The following is a 9,484-nucleotide window of genomic DNA, read 5'->3' on the forward strand; positions in this document are numbered from 1 at the left end:
ATTCTAGGTGTTAATTAGGGAAGGAAGGAAGGAAGGGAGGAAGGAAGGAAATGGAAATTATCCTAGGTGTTAATTAGGGAAGGAAGGAAAGAAGCAAGGAAGGAAGATGAGAATGAGAATGGAAGGAAGGAAAAAATGGGAATTATTCTAGGTGTTAATTAGGGAAGGAAGGAAGGAAGGAAGGAAGGAAGGAAGGAAGGAAGGAAGGAAGGAAGGCTGAGTATCAGATCCAGAAATTCTGAAATAATTGAAAGTTAGTTAAAGGGAGAGAGAGAAAGAATGAGAGAGAGAGAAGAGAGGAGAGAGAGAACAAGAGGGACAGCAAGAGAGAATGAAAGAGAGAAAGAATGAGAGAATGAGAGAGAGAGGAGAGGAGAAGAAAGAGAGTACAAGGGGGGGGTGCTTCCTGCCAAGCCTTTGAGACCTCAGGTTTTGTTTCCCCAGCTTCCTTAAAGAGGAAGCCCATGCTGGCATGCATTCCTTCACATCAATGCTTCCTTTGGGACTCCTGACTTCATGGAAATTTGAGAACCGAGCGGATTTGTAGGGGACTTTTGGAGAAAGCTAGCTGTGTGTTTCCTTCTCCACAAAAAAGCCTTGCAGAAAAGCAGAAGGGTTTTTTTTTTTAAAATATTCTTCGGAAGATGCAACCGACTCCTGGACACCTCTCAGGCTAATTTTACGTCTTCATTTCACAAGGCAGTGAGCATTTTGTTCCCTGCCCACCCACCCCACCCCAGCACCAGCCTTTTTCCAAGATTTGATTTTCTAATGGAATATATATATATATATATATATATATATATATATATATATATATATATATATATATATATATATATATATATATATAAATCCAGGTTTAAAAAGGGCGGCTTCAGAAGGGAACCTGCTTTGGCCATTGCGAATGAATTTCCAAAGTGGGAAGTGACAACTTTGAACCCGTTGGCCACCAGAGATATGGGCACATGGTAAACTCCCTTTGGATTATTTCTGGTGACAATAATAATGATAATGATAATGATAATAATAATAAAGAAGAAGAAGAAGAAGAAGAAGAAGAAGAAGAAGAAGAAGAAGAAGAAGAAGAAGAAGAAGAAGAAGAAGAAGAAGAAGAACATTGGATGTGTACGGGAAGGGGGGGGGGGGAAACCCTGGTTAATAGTGATTCAGGACTTTGGGTGACCAGTTCAAATCCAATTGCAAACTCTTCCCTTTTCTTGCAGCCCAGAAAGTTACACAGATGTTCAAATTTGCTTTATGTTGACATAGTTTCAAATATTCTGCCTTAAAATGGAATGTTTTGCTTTGAGTGACGGTGCTCCAGTTGTTCTTCTTGGGGATTTCTGCCTAGGATGGCCAGAGTCCTTTCTTAGCAATCAGGAAAGGATACCACCCATTGTAAAACTTGGAGACGTGAATCTCAGAATGACGTTTTCTATCTTTCGTAACGAACTTTAGAGATTACTAATGTGGCCGTTGAAAAGTTATTAGCACTCAACTTGCCGGTTTTTCCCCAAGAGCGACTGCAGAAAAGGTCTTCTTGAGGCAATTGTGTCGCGTGTTCCTTTCCCCAAATTTCTCTGGGTTTTTTTGTTTTTTTTTTTAGCATGGGCTAATTTTAAAGTAAGGGACACGGTGTCTCAGTGGGTTAGGACGCTGAGCTTGTCAATCAGAAGGTCGGCAGTTTGGCAGGTCGAATCCTGAGTGCCGCGTAGCAGAGTGAGCGCCTGTTACTCGTCCCAGCTTCTGCCAGCCTAGCAGTTCGAAAGCACGTAAAAATGCAAGTAGAAAAATAGGGACCACCACGGTGGCAAGGGAACAGCGTTCCGTGCGCCTTTGGTGTCTAGTCATGCCGGTCACATGACCACGGAGACGTCCTCAGACAAGCGCTGGCTCTTCGGCTTTGAAACGGAGATGAGCACCGGCTCCTGGAGTTGGAAACAACTAGCACACATGTGCGGGGGAACCTTTACCTTTTTAATTTTAAAGTTTCACCACGTCAGTGTTTGCGCACTCTTATTACGGTACTTAATGCTGTATTCGCTCTAAGGCAGAGGTAGGCAACCTTGGCTCTTTTATGACTCGTGGACTTCAACTCCCAGAATTCCTGAGCCAGCCATGCTGAGGGGAAAGGGAAGATTTCCAAGCTGAGCCATGCTGGCTCAGGAATTCTGGGAGTTGAAATCCATGAGTCATGAAGGGGCCAAAGCTTCCTCCATGCTGGCTCAGGAATTTTGGGAGTTGCAAGTCCACAAGTCATGAAGGGGCCAGAGTTTTCCCCATGCTGGCTCAGGAATTCTGGGAGTTGAAGTCCATGAGTCATGAAGGGGCCAAAGCTTCCTCCATGCTGGCTCAGGAATTTGGGGAGTTGAAGTCCACGAGTCATAAAAGAGCCAAGGTTGCCTACCCCTGCTCCAAGGAAATATCCAGGAGGGCCTGGCATGCTATGGAGTCATGAAGAGTTGGACACAACTTAGCCGCTGGACAACAAGAAGTATCACTTTTGATGTGATGCTCTAATTTGCCACAATTACAAAAACCAGGGTCCACTTAGCCAGAGTTGACAGCTCCCATACCCTTGACAGGGAGTGCACCAGCCACAAACGGTGGCTTGCAAAAATCTCAGCGGCTTGTCAGCAGACTCAAACCCAAACAAAGGATATTATGACTTAGCGTGAATACTTAATGCAGTAATTGCAGGAGGTTAAATGTGTGTGTGCATTTCCCAGCTCAGTCACTCTACAATTAGCAGGAGATCAACCGGAATGCAAAAATTACAGGCCTCTTTCCTTCTGACGAACACTGATTCAAAGATTACGGTTGCGTGAGCTAAGCTTTCTTCCTATTTTTCTATGGCAGGCCAGGCACGGAAGCCAAACTGGATTCATTTTGTATCGTTCGGGTTCCACCCAAATCTGCCAAATCACTGATAGATCTGCAAAAAAAAAAAAAATGCTTCCGAGTTCCAGGTGTTTTGTTTTTTTTGCCTTGTTATCATAATAATAATCTTTATTGATTAGCCCGTGGGCCATATTGAAGCGCAGCGTTCCAAACACACGTTATACTAAAATGCAGCACAAACAATTTAGAATGGAATTTAGTTAAGATATAATTTAGGATAAAATAGAAATAAAATACAATTTAAAATGAAATTGGGATAAGACCCATTTTTAAAAAGAAATTAGAATCAAATGCGGCAATTTAAGATGTAGATAGATAAAACGTGATAAAATTATATTTCACTAACACCCCAGCAATCTACCCCGATCAGTTTCACATACGCCGATCTCAGCCGAACCATTTTTTGCTCAGGTGCTGTGCTGTGTTAAATGTAATTTTCAAATTCTGGCCACACGTAAGGCCAGTTATTTTGATATGGGGGGGGGGTCCCCATGGTTACTTTGTTTGGTCTATAGGTCAGGGGTAGGCAACCTCGGCTCTTTTATGACTCATGGACTTCCAATTCCCAGAATTCAGCTATGCCGGCTCAGGAATTCTGGGAGTTGAAGTCCACGAGTCATAAAAGAGCCGAGGTTACCTACCCCTGGTATAGGCCAAGGTTCCTGTCTCTCACCTTCTTATGCAGGCAGCAGTAAAATAGGATGTGAGCCAGGTCCTCAACCTATGTCCATTATACTTATAGGGCAGGGGTAGGCAACCTTGGCTCTTTTATGACTCGTGGACTTCAAATCCCAGAATTCCTGAGTCAGCCATGCTGGCTGAGGAATTCTGGGAGTTGAAGTCCACGAGTCATGAAGAGGCCATAGTTCCCCCATGCTGGCTCAGGAATTCTGGGAGTTGAAGTCCATGAGTCATGAAGAGGCCACAGTTCCCCCATCCTGGCTGAGGAATTCTGAGAGTTGAAGTTCACGAGTCATGAAGAGGCCATAGTTCCCCCATGCTGGCTCAGGAATTCTGGGAGTTGAAGTCCACGAGTCATGAGGGGGGCCATAGTTGCCCCATGCTGGCTCAGGAATTCTGGGAGTTGAAGTCCATGAGTCATGAAGGGGCCACAGTTCCCCCATGCTGGCTGAGGAATTCTGGGAGTTGAAGTCCACGAGTCATGAAGAGGCCATAGTTCCCCCATGCTGGCTCAGGAATTCTGGGAGTTGAAGTCCATGAGTCATGAAGAGGCCACAGTTCCCCCATCCTGGCTGAGGAATTCTGAGAGTTGAAGTCCATGAGTCATGAAGAGGCCATAGTTCCCCCATGCTGGCTCAGGAATTCTGGGAGTTGAAGTCCACGAGTCATGAGGGGGGCCATAGTTGCCCCATGCTGGCTCAGGAATTCTGGGAGTTGAAGTCCATGAGTCATGAAGGGGCCACAGTTCCCCCATGCTGGCTGAGGAATTCTGGGAGTTGAAGTCCATGAGTCATGAAGAGGCCATAGTTCCCCCATGCTGGCTCAGGAATTCTGGGAGTTGAAGTCCATGAGTCATGAAGAGGCCACAGTTCCCCCATCCTGGCTGAGGAATTCTGAGAGTTGAAGTTCACGAGTCATGAAGAGGCCATAGTTCCCCCATGCTGGCTCAGGAATTCTGGGAGTTGAAGTCCACGAGTCATGAGGGGGGCCATAGTTGCCCCATGCTGGCTCAGGGATTCTGGGAGTTGAAGTCCATGAGTCATGAAGGGGCCACAGTTCCCCCATCCTGGCTGAGGAGTTCTGAGAGTTGAAGTTCACGAGTCATGAAGAGGCCATAGTTCCCCCATGCTGGCCCAGGAATTCTGGGAGTTGAAGTCCACGAGTCATAAAAGAGCCAAGGTTGCCTACCCCTGTTATAGGGTATAGAGTGGACTCTCCCGTATCTGACCATTATGTCCAGCTGTTCAAATCTCGCTCGTGTGAATATTTCCCTAAGATGTTTGGGCAGTTGCAACTTCAAATAGCTTCTGACAACATTTGTCAATTTGTCCTGGTGAACCAGGAAGTTCATGATTGTGCCTTGTTAAGCACCAAGGGAGACAGAAGTCGGTGTGACCACCCCATGAATAGCATAAAATAGGAGACGATGTCTGGTATGTGGGCATTACCCAATATATCGCTACGCACCTGAAGATAGGAACAATGTTTGAACACCTTGGGGGGGGCGTGGTGTGACGTCATCACAGAGGGTCCCCCCCAAGGCTGGAAGACACGTTTAGGATTTAAATCTTAGTTGAGTCTTTGGGGGGGGGTCTGTGGCCACAAAAGGTATTTGAAGGGGGTCTGGGGCGAAGACAAGATTGGGAAGCAGCCTTTTAAACTTATTTGGAAACTCTTGGGTCCAGCCTGCAGGATCGCAGTTCAAATAATTGGAATAATAAATATAAGAATTACTGGCTTTGGGCAAGGGACCCCCCCTCAACTCACAACTTCGCCAGATCCTTCCGACGCGATCTGAAGACTCACTTATTCGAACAAGCCGGCCTGGCCTGATGGGGGATGGGTTGGGATGTTACTGTTGTTTTTAATATATCTATTTATTGTTTTAGCTGGGCATTGTGTTTCATTCTTTTTAACATTTGTATCTTTGTATTTTTATATGTTTGCCCTGTTCACTGCCCTGAGTCCTTCGGGAGAAGGGCGATATATAAATAAAATAATAATAATAATAATAATAATAATAATAATAATAATAATAATAATAATAATAATAATAATAATAATTTATTGAAAAGTTTTACAATACATTTTTTAGAAAGACAAAACCCCTCCCAACCCCCTCCCCTCTCCCCAACCCCTCCCTCCCCTCCCCCTCCCCGACTTCCCAGAGCTCAATACAGGGTATAAATATACAAACAATCATAGTCTACCTTATGCAAACAACAATAAAATACTAAATCTATCGCACTTTAACTCTTATAAAAACCCCCCGAAGAGGATAATAATACTAATACTAATACTAATAATACTAATAATACTAATAATACTAATAATACTAATAATAATAGTAATAATAATAATAATAAATAATAATAAATAATAATAATAATATCCTCTTCGGGTTGTTTTTTTTGCGTCTTCCAGGGAAAGCGCCAAACCAAACCAGAAGCACTACCACAATAACAACACACATACACACACACACACACACACACACACACACACACACACACACACACAAGTGTCCAGTCTTGCAAAGTTTCCGAAATCTTTCCGGAAGTCTCAAAAGGCTACATTTTGTTGTAGCCAAAACCAAACAGAAACCACCCACTCCGAAGATAACTCTGTTGCTTTTGAATCCAAAACTTCCTCCGGCGCGTCAATTTTCCGCCCGTTGCGCACCCAAGTTCAGGGGCGCAGCGGGGGGGGGGCTTGCCTTGGAGACACACACACACACACACACACACACAGAGACACACACACACCCGGCGGGACCCCCAGAACTCCGGAGCTGCTCCTCCGGGACAAAAGGGCCACCCCCACCGGGCGAGGGGAGCCTCCGAACCCCACAAGACCCCGGCCCACCTGGCAAGCAGTTTTGGAGACCCGTGGAAAGAACCGTGCCGGAGCCACGGCGGCCGGGGTGGGGGGGTGGGGTGGGTGGGAGGAGAAGGGGGGTTGGGTGGGTGGGAGGAGGAGGAGGGGTGGGTGGGTGGGTGTTAGGAGGAGTGGGTCGGTGGGTGGGTGGGAGGAGGAGGGGTGGGTGGGTGGGAGGAGAAGGGGGGTTGGGTGGGTGGGAGGAGGAGGGGTTGGAGGAGGAGGGGTGGGTGGGTGTTAGGAGGAGGGGTGGGTGGGTGGGTGGGAGGAGGAGGGGGGTTGGGTGCTTGGGAGGAGGAGTGGGTCGGTGGGTGGGAGGAGGAGGAGGAGGGGTGGGTGGGTGGGTGTTAGGAGGAGTGGGTCGGTGGGTGGGAGGAGGAGGAGGGGGGTTAGGTGGGAGGAGGAGGGGTGGGTCGGTGGGTGGGAGGAGGAGGAGGAGGGGTGGGTGGGTGGGTGGGAGGAGGAGGGGGGTTAGGTGGGAGGAGGAGGGGTGGGTGGGTGTTAGGAGGAGTGGGTCGGTGGGTGGGTGTTAGGAGGAGTGGGTCGGTGGGTGGGAGGAGGAGGAGGAGGAGGAGGGGTGGGTGGGAGGAGGAGGAGGAGTGGGTCGGTGGGTGGGTAGGAGGAGGAGGGGTGGGTGGGTGGGTGTTAGGAGGAGTGGGTCGGTGGGTGGGAGGAGGAGGAGGGGTGGGTGGGTGGGAGGAGGAGGGGGGTTAGGTGGGAGGAGGAGGGGTGGGTGGGTGGGTGGGAGGAGGAGGAGGGGTGGGTCGGTGGGTGGGAGGAGGAGGGGGGGACGCGCAGAGGGACCAACCGCAGGGGAGGACGGCTCGGGAGCGCGCGCGCACGGCTCCTCCTCCCCCCTCCTCCCTTCCCTTCCCTCCTCCTCCCCCCCATCCCGCCGCCTGCGCGCTCGTCCCCGAGGAAAGCAGCGGCGGCGGCCTGCGTGGCAGCTGGGGGGGCACCGGAGAGGCGTCGGGGGCGCGCGTGGCGTGGCCTGCCAGCCGGAGGCCCCCTCCCTCCCTCCCCCCTCCCTCTCCTCGGCGGCTGCGGGGGCGGGAGCGCGCGGCCGGCCCGACGGAGGCAGCAGGCAGCCAGCGCGGGGACGCGCGCGGGAGTGGGGGAAACTCGCCTCCGACTCCTGCTGGATCGACCCGGCCGGAGCAGAAGCGCGGGGCCGGGGGCCGGCGGCGCAAGGGGCCCGGGGGCGCCCGGTTGGCAGGTAAGCCCGCGAAGAGCTGGGGGGGTGGGTGGGGGGCGCCCAGGACCGAGGAGGGGAGGGGGCGGCCGGAGGCGGGGCGGGGGCTGACCACGCCCCCTCCCCGCCATCCCCGGGGAGGGGGGGGACGCCCCACTTTCCCTTCTTCCAACTCTGCCCCCCCCGAAAGACCCCCCCCCCTCCGGTTTGGCAGCGATCGGAGCTCCTGGAGCGAACGTTAACTGCCCCCGCGTGGGTGGCCGAGCGGCGGGACAGTGGCCGGGCTTCTTTCCTACACCGACCCCCCCACACACACACATACACCACCCCCACCCCCCGGGAATCGCCTCCCCCTCCCCAAAATCGCGCCTCTCCTGGCTTCTCCACCAAACGCGCCTGGCGCCTTCTCCACCAAACGCTCCAGCCTTCGGTTGGCTGCTTCGACCTCCTTGGCTGGGGTTTGAGGTTGGTCGGGGGAGGGGGGCTGCCCCCCCGTTCCATTCCCCCCCTAAATCGCTTGGGGGACCTGGGAATTGGCAAAGCTGCCTTGGGTCCTGCCTTCGACCGCTTCTCCTCTCAGCCAGGCCCGATTCAGGTCCCGGCCAAGGAAAGGAGCCCACCCACCCACCCACCCACTCGCCCCCAGACTCAAAATATTTCACCGATTTGCATCTTGGCGCGGGGGTTTGATGTCCTTGGCTAGGAAGAACAGCGGAGCAGCTGGCTGGCTTGGCGTGGGGGGGGGCTGGTTTAATACACACACACACACACACCCCGCAGCCCGGATGGGATATTTTGATGGGGGTGGGGGTCATCCCTGGCACCTCTGCAGCCCAGTTCCTCCTCTTCCTCCCCCAGCTCCTCCCAGTAGAGGCAGGGAGGGGTCAGCGAGCTGGAAGGGTGCTCAGGTGAGTGGGCTGCCTCCTCCAAAGCTGAGCCAGGTGAGCCCCCCCCTCCCTGCATTTGGTTTGGAAATGGCAATGTTAATGCCACAGGACCTGCATGTTTTGTGAGCCCCCACACCCCCCATACGGCCTCACCTGCAGGGCTTTTCTCTTGTTGGGACAGGTTTCTCTTCATTCCTGTCACCCAAGGTTGGGGTAGGATACCTTTCCTGGGTCTTGAGTTATGTACATATGACAGGGCAGAGAGCTCTGTTTACACACCTATTTTTTCTGGAGGAGCCTCATGGCGGAAGAAAATCCTCTGATTAAATTGCTGTAAACATTGTGTGTCACTCTGTCTAATCTCTTATCTCCAGATCTATCTTCTCTCTCTCTCTCTCTCTCTCTCTCATCTCTGTGTCTGTCTGTCTATCTATCTATCTATCTATCTATCTATCTAATCTGTCTATCTGTCTTCTATCTAATCTCTGTATCTATCTATCTATATCTCTGTCTACATCTGTCTTCTATCTAATCTCTCTGTGTCTATCTATCTATCTCTATCTCCTATCTAATCTCTGTCTATCTAATCTCTTTCTCCCTCTCTAATCTCTTGTATCTGTGTCTTCTATCTAATCTCTGTGTCTATCTAATCTATCATCATTCTAATATCTTATATCTTTCTGTCTATCTATCTATCATATATCTATCTATCTATCTATCTATCTATCTATCTATCTATCTATCTATCTCTATCTCTATCTCTATCTTCTATCTAATCTCTATCTAATCTCTCCCTCTCTAATCTCTTGTATCTGTGTCTTCTGTCTAATCCAGGGGTCTTCAAACTTGGCCCTTTTATGACTTATGGACTTCAATTCCCAGAATTCCTCAGCCAGCATTGGAATTCTGGAAATTGAAGTCCACAAGTCATAAAAGGGCCAAG

At 50.3% G+C, this 9,484-nt stretch overlaps 1 protein-coding gene across 4 annotated transcripts in view; it reads left to right on the plus strand.

Annotated features, from left to right (window-relative positions):
* The first annotated feature begins 7,380 nt into the window (after positions 1-7,380).
* Positions 7,381-9,484, plus strand: part of NEK6 (NIMA related kinase 6) — a 74,783-nt gene continuing 72,679 nt past the window's right edge. For 3 of the 4 annotated variants that reach the window (XM_083375188.1, XM_083375190.1, XM_083375189.1), the window contains exon 1: positions 7,489-7,678. The gene's annotated coding sequence lies outside the window, so the exon portion shown is untranslated. Of the gene's footprint in view, positions 7,679-9,484 lie in introns of all 4 variants that reach the window. The other variant, XM_083375191.1, reaches the window with a different exon arrangement.

This window comes from Vipera ursinii (assembly GCF_947247035.1).
Source record: "Vipera ursinii genome assembly, chromosome: 16".
Classification (NCBI taxonomy): Eukaryota; Metazoa; Chordata; class Lepidosauria; order Squamata; family Viperidae; genus Vipera; species Vipera ursinii.